The following is a 7,785-nucleotide window of genomic DNA, read 5'->3' as shown; positions in this document are numbered from 1 at the left end:
CACGCGCCGCCACGTGCCGCCACCGGGACCCCGCCCGCACCGGCCCGCGGCCACGCCCCTCGCACGCGGCTGTCGGGCGGCGCTCCGGGGGCTCCTCCTCCTGGCGACCTCCGCGGCGGGCAGCCCCGCCCCCGGGCCGCGGCCCCGCCTCCGCAATCCGGGCCCCGGGGCGCCCCGCCCCGCGGGCCGCTCGAAGGCGCGGGGGGCGGGGCTCTGCGCGATGACGTGAGCGGGCGTGCGCGGTGACGGCCCGCGCGTCCCTGTTACTCAGCGGAGCGGCCGAGGCCGGACGACGCAGCCCGGAGCGCGGAGCCGCGAGCTGCGCTGGGTAACGGCCGCGGCGACCGCCCGGACGGCGCCCGTGCCCGCCGGCGGGCTTCCCCGTCGCTGTTCGCTGCGCTGCCGGGTGAGTGTGGCGGGCGCCGCGGCTGCCGGCGGCCCCGCCGTGTTTATGTTATTGTGCGGCCGCCGCCGCCGCCTTCTCCTCAGCCGCGAACCCCTCCCCGGGCGTGGGGGCGGGCGCGCGCGGCGCGGGAACAATAGCGGCCCCGGGGGCGGGGGCGGCCGCGGGGGGCGTGGGGCCGCGGGGGCCGGACGCGCGCCCCGGCCCGCCGCCCCGGCCCGGCCCGCGCGCGCCTCGCCGCCGTCGCGCGCCCTCCTCGCGGGGGTCCCGCTTGCGCGTCGGGAGGAGAAGGTGGGGGTGGGCGGCAAGTTCGCAAGCACTTGGGCGAAGGGGGCCCGGGCGGCCCGCGGGCGCCCGGGGCCGGCGCGCTGGCGACAGGGTCCGCGCGCCCGCCCCGGCGCCCACGGGGACCGTGTGTGTGTGTGCGTGTGTCGCTCGGCGAGGTTCCTTTGTGCGCGGGCTTCCTAGTCGAAGGCGGCCCGGGGGAGGCCAGGCCCCGCGGCTCGGGCGTGGAGGCTGCCCCTCGATCCCGGCCCCCAGCCTCCGTGGCCAGCGCGCGGGTCACTTGGGTGGTGACCTCTGCGCTGCTGCTCCCCACCCTGCCGTCGCTTTGTCTGCGCTGGCCTTCCCGACCCCCGGGGGTGGTGGAAGCGAGGCCGCCTGGGACAGTTTGGCGTCTTCAAGTTCCCCCTCGCATCTGTGCTGTGCGTGGATCGCCGTGTTGACCGCGCGGTAGGAGACAAGGTCCGGTGGTCGCTGTTTGTAGATGCGGTGGTCTTTCCGGTGGAATTCTGGTCTGTCAGCTAAGCATCAAGTACCTGCTAGGCAGCGAGAACATCCGTGTGTGTGTGTTCATCCATCCATCCATCCATTCGTTCGTTAGCTGCTCCCCGCTGCGCCCACAGGGAGAGGTTTACATGTAAAGGGAAGACGGCCCTCAATGGAGGAGGAAGCCTTGGCTGCAATGTAGCAGATGTGCCTTTAAATGAGATGGTTATATAAGCGATGCGTGTGTGGAGGTAGAGTTGCGCGCTGGGTCATTTTACTAGTTTTTAACAGAATCTCTGGAAGTTCAAGTAGAATGTTATACGAGGAGATAGAGTTATCTTTGATCTAAATCCACAATAGCTTTTACTTTCAAAAATTTTTTTTATTTTTTTGCCCGGTCTTCTAGCCCTGTGGTCATTTGGGATGGCTACCTCAGACCCGGCCGCCGCGGTTAACGTGAAACCCAGGAGGTCCGAGGCTGTGGTGCTGTGTCTGACTAAAGCCTGGGACTTCCTGGAGAGCAGGCCTGTCTTCCATCTGTTTCTCTTTCCCTAGCCGGGGAAATAGTAAGTGCTCAATAAAACTTTTATTAACGTTCATATGGTTTGTGGAAGGTTCCTGCGATTCTCTTCCACATAGCCAAACGATCGATTTCATATAATAGGTGATGGGTTATGGGCTTTTGAATCACTTTGGTGTCATTTTTCTCCCCCTGTCACTTCTAGGCCATCCACTATCCTAAAATAAAACCTTGTCTAAGTGTTTTCTGGTGATTCATAAAGTAAGTTGGATTGTGGGGGCCGGGGCGTGTCTGGTGTACGTACACACACACACACACACACACACGGTGGTATTTCAGTAGGAGGCTGAAATGATTGCGTTTATCTTCTTGTAACTATTGAGAGGTTTTTGACTACTTCTTTCAGTAGAAAAGCTAGAAAAAAGGAAATAGGCTGTGTAAATGTTTTATTAGAAATATGTAACTTCTAGTAGGATTTTAGAAACATTAATTGGAAATGTTTAACTCCTTATATTAACACTTCATGACACTTGTGGGACTAAAACTCAAAATAATACCTAATTATTCAAGTTATAGTTGTTCCCCACTCACTGCTTAGTGCATTTTAGCATTTGTTTTGGATATGAAAGAAGTTGAGGTGAACTTACTGTTTGATGTCTAGTAGAAATGAAGCAATAATAAAGTGATACTTTATTAAAATACGGAATGATAATCTTGAGATACCAAATTTTAATTGCTTTACTAAGTTAGTCAGATGTCAGGTTCCAGTAGGACTTACTGATAAAAACCCTTTGGTCAGGCAATTTACAGAACTAGATTTGTGGTTGCTTTTTTTCCCTAAATTGTTTTTGATAGCATTCTTTACATTTAGTTCACATATCATAAAATTCATCCTTTTAGAGTGTTCCAACAGTGTTTTTTAAAGTATGTTCACAAAGTTACATATTGATCACTGCTTTTTAATTCCAGACTATTGTCATCAGCCAGGGAAGAAACCCCATGCCTGTTGCAATCACTCAGCATTTGAAAAATGTTTTAGAGGGAGAGATGGCGCTGCTTCTGTTAACTAAATCCATTCCTTTAATGACTTGGGAAAGGGCACCTGTGAGTGTCCTGGAGGAACAGGAAGCTGTCCTTCATACCTCTTCACATTGCGGAGGAAATGCGGCTTGGAAAAGGACTTAGAAGAAGAGTAAATTGTATCAAAATGATCACTTAGAACCTTCAGTATACCCTTGCTTTATATTAGGGAAATGACCTTGTGGTGCTCCACAGTGTTCAGTGAAACAACTTGAAGTAATTTGTTATTAAATGACTAGTCACAAACTATCCTGGTGGTAATTAAGGTTGTTGAGTAGGCGCCTGCCTCGGTTGGTTGGGGCTTTGCCATTGGGCTGAGTTTTGACATATTTGAGTCATCTGCGTGGTTGAGATGCTTTGTTGCACGTGTGGAAGAATGAAATAGTGTCTGGCTTTAGATGCCGGCTCTCTCGAGGTCTCTGGTCAAGTCCGAGGTACGGGCAGTAGCCTTTCTGATTCATGTAATGCAAGGAAGTCATTATAACCGTGTAACTTTAGATATGAATCATTTGCCTATTTTAGTGAGCTGTGATGCTTATTGTCTTAGTCATGAACTCTTTACCTGAATATTTAGAAGCTTTGCATTCTTATGCTAATTCAGGTTAACTTGAATTTGATTTCAGAAATGAGTTCTGATTCAACAGATTTTACCACCTGAAAGTTGACAGAAGTATTAAAATAATATGGTCTGGGAGCAGACCTAGGTTCACTTGTTACTTAGCTGACTCTGGAGTCTTAAGCAACTGAGGCTGTCAGAATGCCTTTTTTTTTTTTAAATAGAAGTTTGTTCCCAATTAGGTGTTTCTTCAGAAAGAAGCTGGGGTCCAGAACAGCAGTCAGAGTTAGGCTTCTGGTAGTTGTTAGCAGAGAACATTGTTGAGTTAGCCAGACTATAAAAGAAAAGCATAACCATAAGCTCAAGATTGTTATTGTTTGAATGGTAGATTCTGTTCATTCTACAGCGCCATGCTTTCTGAGGAGACTTGCTGCTCTCAGAGACTTTGTGAAAGAAATGAAAATGGAGGTTCATTAGCCGTAAGAAGCTTATGACCAAGGATGGAACATGAGACGTATCTAAGCAGTGGACTTGCGCTCCGAAAAGATGTGTGAGGCTTCCCTCAAGCAGAGAACCCATGCAAATCTCTAGGCAGGCCAGATTTCACTGAAACCCAGGTTTTCAAAATTGTATCTGATGCTTTTGAAAATCTTACTAGCTGCTACTCTTTTTCAAGCTATTGAGTTATATCATACATATGACATATGTCTGTGTTTGCTGTTAGCTTTTACTTGTACACCAGATTGGGCTAAAACCGGCCAATTCTTGAAATTGAGGGACCCAAACCTCACAGTGATTGCTCATATGGACTAGGGCCATTCCCAAGTTCCAGTCCATGACCCCAGTGGTGTGGCTGGTTTAGATTAATTAGCACATTTGGACCTGTTGAATTGTCATAGGGCTGTGAGTTTTAAATAAGGTGTTGCATTTGCAGGTGCCTGGCGCCGATGCCAGGCCTGCGTGGTAGATGTAAGTGTTCAGGACATTTTTAACTATTGTTATCACTTAGTATTTTTAACTTTGAACAAATGCAAAATGTCAAGTAAATTTAAAACCAACTTGACACTCAGTGTACGTCGTAATCCTACAGAAGAGCATGCCAGTTGTTTCCCTCTGCAGCTCTGTAAGGTTTATTTGTAGTTTGGTCATCTCATCTAATCTGCATTGTCTGAGATGAATTATGTTAATATTTAGGCCAGCAGTCCTCCCTGCTTTAAAATACAGAAATGTTCCCAAAGCAGAGATTGAAGGGAACGTATTTGCCATGACCTCTAATACACAGTTGTTGGCCTTTCCAGTAGCAGAGAATTGCCTAAGCTTTCCTTGGTTTATTTTCCAGATATTCCAAGGAATGGCAGTCCAGGAGCTGAGAATAGCTATATCATGTAACACATTTGAAGAAAGCGGAATGCCAAGACAGCTTACTTTTTTCTTTTAATTTGACAAGCAGAGTTACAGAGGGAGGTAGAGACAGAGAGGTCTTCCATCCGATGGTTCACTCCCCAGATGGCCGCAACAGCCGGAACTGCACCAATCCGGAGCCAGGAGCTTCTTCCCAGTCTCCCACGTGGGTGCAGGGGCCCAAGGACTTGGGCCATCTTCTACTGCTTTCCCAGGCCATAGCAGAGAGCTGGATTGGAAGCAGAGCAGCCGGGACTAGAACCGGCAGCCATATCGGATGCCGGTACTTCAGGCCAGGGCATTAACCCACTGAGCCACAGCGCCTGCCCGAAGACATCTTAATTTAATCTTATTGGGATATTTGACCCCATAATGATTACAGATGTGTCAGAGACCTGGTAACCACATCAGTTCACTAAGCATTTTCTAGACCCCTCTAGAAAAACAAGGGAGATTATTTGTTAGTAGCACTAGAAAGATTATCTTTTTGTTATTCTGAGTTTCTGTGTAGCGTTTCTATGGTTATAATGATACCTTTTTTTGTCCTTCCTTGAGGACAGTAACTGTGAAATAATAGTGGCTTTGAACGGCAATATTTACTTAGAAACCAGATATTAAGTGATGTGAGAGCCAGATGATGGAAGGCAGTCTTTACCTTTAGTGATCTGGGTATAATTTGGTGGTAGATAAGGGTAAACATAAGTATGTTTATGTTACAGCACGAGGGAGCAAATCCTGTTAGTCATTTCACTGAGACTATTTTGCCATAGGGCGTTTGAGGACTTCTTTTGCTCTGCATTTTAAAATATATCCACTCAATAAACTGCAGAAAGCAAGACATCTTCTTTTCTAATCTCAGGTTAAAATTGAGAGTGCGGTGTAGATTAGTCAAAATCCAGATCATAAGAATAAACCTTGTAGTTACCTCAAATTCACTTTGAAATACAACAGAATTTTCAGATATGTAGAAAGCAGATAGTCGAAAAGATACTATTCAAATACTGACTGCAATGCTCAAATCTTTTGTATTGAGATTGAAGACATAAGGCCAGATCTGTGTTTAGGAAAAAAAAAAGTTTCTATCTACTTGAAAGAGACTAACACACACACACACACACACAGGCTGATTGTTTGGTTTTCCAGCCTTTCCCCAAATGCCTGCAGACAGCCAGGGCTAGGCCATACCAAAGCCTGGAGCCCAGAGCTTCATCCTGCCACGTGGGCAGCAAGGGTCCAAGCACTTGGGCCGTCATGTGCTGCCTCCCAGGTGCATTAGCAGGAAGCGGACTGGAAGTGGAGTACTTGGCCCTCCAGTATGGCATGTGGGCATCCCAAGTGAAGGCTCTTAATCCATTGAGCCACAACGCCTGCCCCTAGGAGTACTTTCTTAAGTTTTTCTCCAGTATTGAGAAGTAAGGACTTATCAGCTTCCTGGTGCTGAAAGATCCAGGAGCGGCACTCAGCACATTTCTGGGGCTACCAGGAAGGAAAAACAGCCACACACCTGTTTTGCTTGGCAGGAGACATCCGACATCAAAAACAATGGGGAATTACTGTTTCTCAGAAGCTATTAATTGGGTAGAAACTCAACCATTTCCTAACTTGTTGCACAGAGGATCAGTCTCTGCAGTGGGTCAGCCGAAAGTGAGATAAAGGAAAGCTGCCAACCGTGCAGACTTCCTTGTGACTTGAGAGTCAGGTTTGGTGATCTGCTTTATTTTTGTGTGGACAAAGTTAGTGGGGCATTCACTTTAATTCAGAATTCCAAAAAGGTTTAAAAAATCAGAAGTCTGCTTTCCAGTCTGTGCCAGCTACCCAGTTCTTCTCCTAGCAAACAGTGTTAAGTTTCCTGTGAATCCTTCCAAAGATAGTTTATGTATGCACAAGTAAATATGGATATGTGATCCCTTGTCCAAAACCCTTGGTCCAGATGTATTTCAAAGTTAAGGTTTCTTTTTTTAGAATTGTAGAAACACAATACTGTATGGTACATCTGCCATGTTATCCGGAAGCCCTGGTAGGAGATAGCATCCCACAATCAAACGTGAATATTTCTGCATGTATTGAAAGCACAGATAGTGCAGTCAATGGAATGAATAAAGATTATAAAGTCTAGTGCCAGTTCTTGTTATGTTCTCTCCTAAATAAGTATGTACTAAACTTATAAACTGGATTTTTCACAGCTTTATGGATTTCTGCTTTGCCACTGAGCGATTCTGTGCCTTAAATATATAGTACCAGGGTACTTAAGACAGTTTGTGGAAAAATGAAGTTAAAAGATGAATATATTTTGGTGTAACGTTTTGAAATCTGGGCATAGTTTTCTCATAATGAGTGGATTTTGAGGGTTTTTTTTGGGGGGAGGGCACTGAAATGAAGTTTTCTTTTGATTCCATTTTCCATGGAATTTTTGAAGTACCCTTATGTAATATATATCCTCTGCTTCTTTTTTAAGCTAATATAGTTTACAGATTATTTCCTTTTCCTTTTTTTTTTTTAAAGATTTATATATTTATTTGAAAGGCAGAGTTAGAGAAAGGAGGAGGAGACAAAGAGATCTTCCATCTGCTGGTTCACTTCCCAAACAGCCACAGCAACCAGAACAGAGCTAGGCTGAAGCCAGGAGCCCGGAGCTTCTTCCAAGTCTTGCATATGGATGCAGGGGCCCAAGCACTTGGGCCTCTTCTTTCTCAGGCACAGGAGCAGGGAGCTGGATGGGGAGTGGAGCAGCCAGGACTCGAACCAGCACCTGTGTGGGATGCAGGCGCTGCAGGCCAGGGCTTTAACCTCCCGAGCCACAGTGCTGGCCCTGAGGTTATTTCTTAACTATCATTACATGAATTGCATGCTGACTTTTTTTTTAAACAGCTTTGTAGTATTCCATTTGTCTTAGTTTGGGCTGCTGTGACAAAATATCACAGATTGGGTGGCTTGGACAACAAATTTATTTGTCATTTTTTTAGAGGCTGAGAAGTTGACGAGGGTGCTGACTGAATTGGTTGCTTGGTGAGAAGATTCTTTCTGGGATATAGAGGCTAGGCTGCCCTGCTGTATCCT

The 7,785-nt window shown here is 47.1% G+C and overlaps 1 protein-coding gene across 3 annotated transcripts in view; it reads left to right on the top strand.

Annotated features, from left to right (window-relative positions):
- The first annotated feature begins 317 nt into the window (after nt 1-317).
- Nucleotides 318-7,785, top strand: part of MAPK8 (mitogen-activated protein kinase 8) — a 114,073-nt gene continuing 106,605 nt past the window's right edge. For 2 of the 3 annotated variants that reach the window (XM_062215063.1, XM_062215064.1), the window contains exon 1: nt 318-406. The gene's annotated coding sequence lies outside the window, so the exon portion shown is untranslated. The remainder of the gene's footprint in view (nt 407-7,785) is intronic. The other variant, XM_062215066.1, reaches the window with a different exon arrangement.

Source organism: Lepus europaeus, chromosome 17 (genome assembly GCF_033115175.1).
Source record: "Lepus europaeus isolate LE1 chromosome 17, mLepTim1.pri, whole genome shotgun sequence".
NCBI lineage: Eukaryota > Metazoa > Chordata > Mammalia > Lagomorpha > Leporidae > Lepus > Lepus europaeus.
This window is presented reverse-complemented; position numbering and strand designations above follow the sequence as displayed.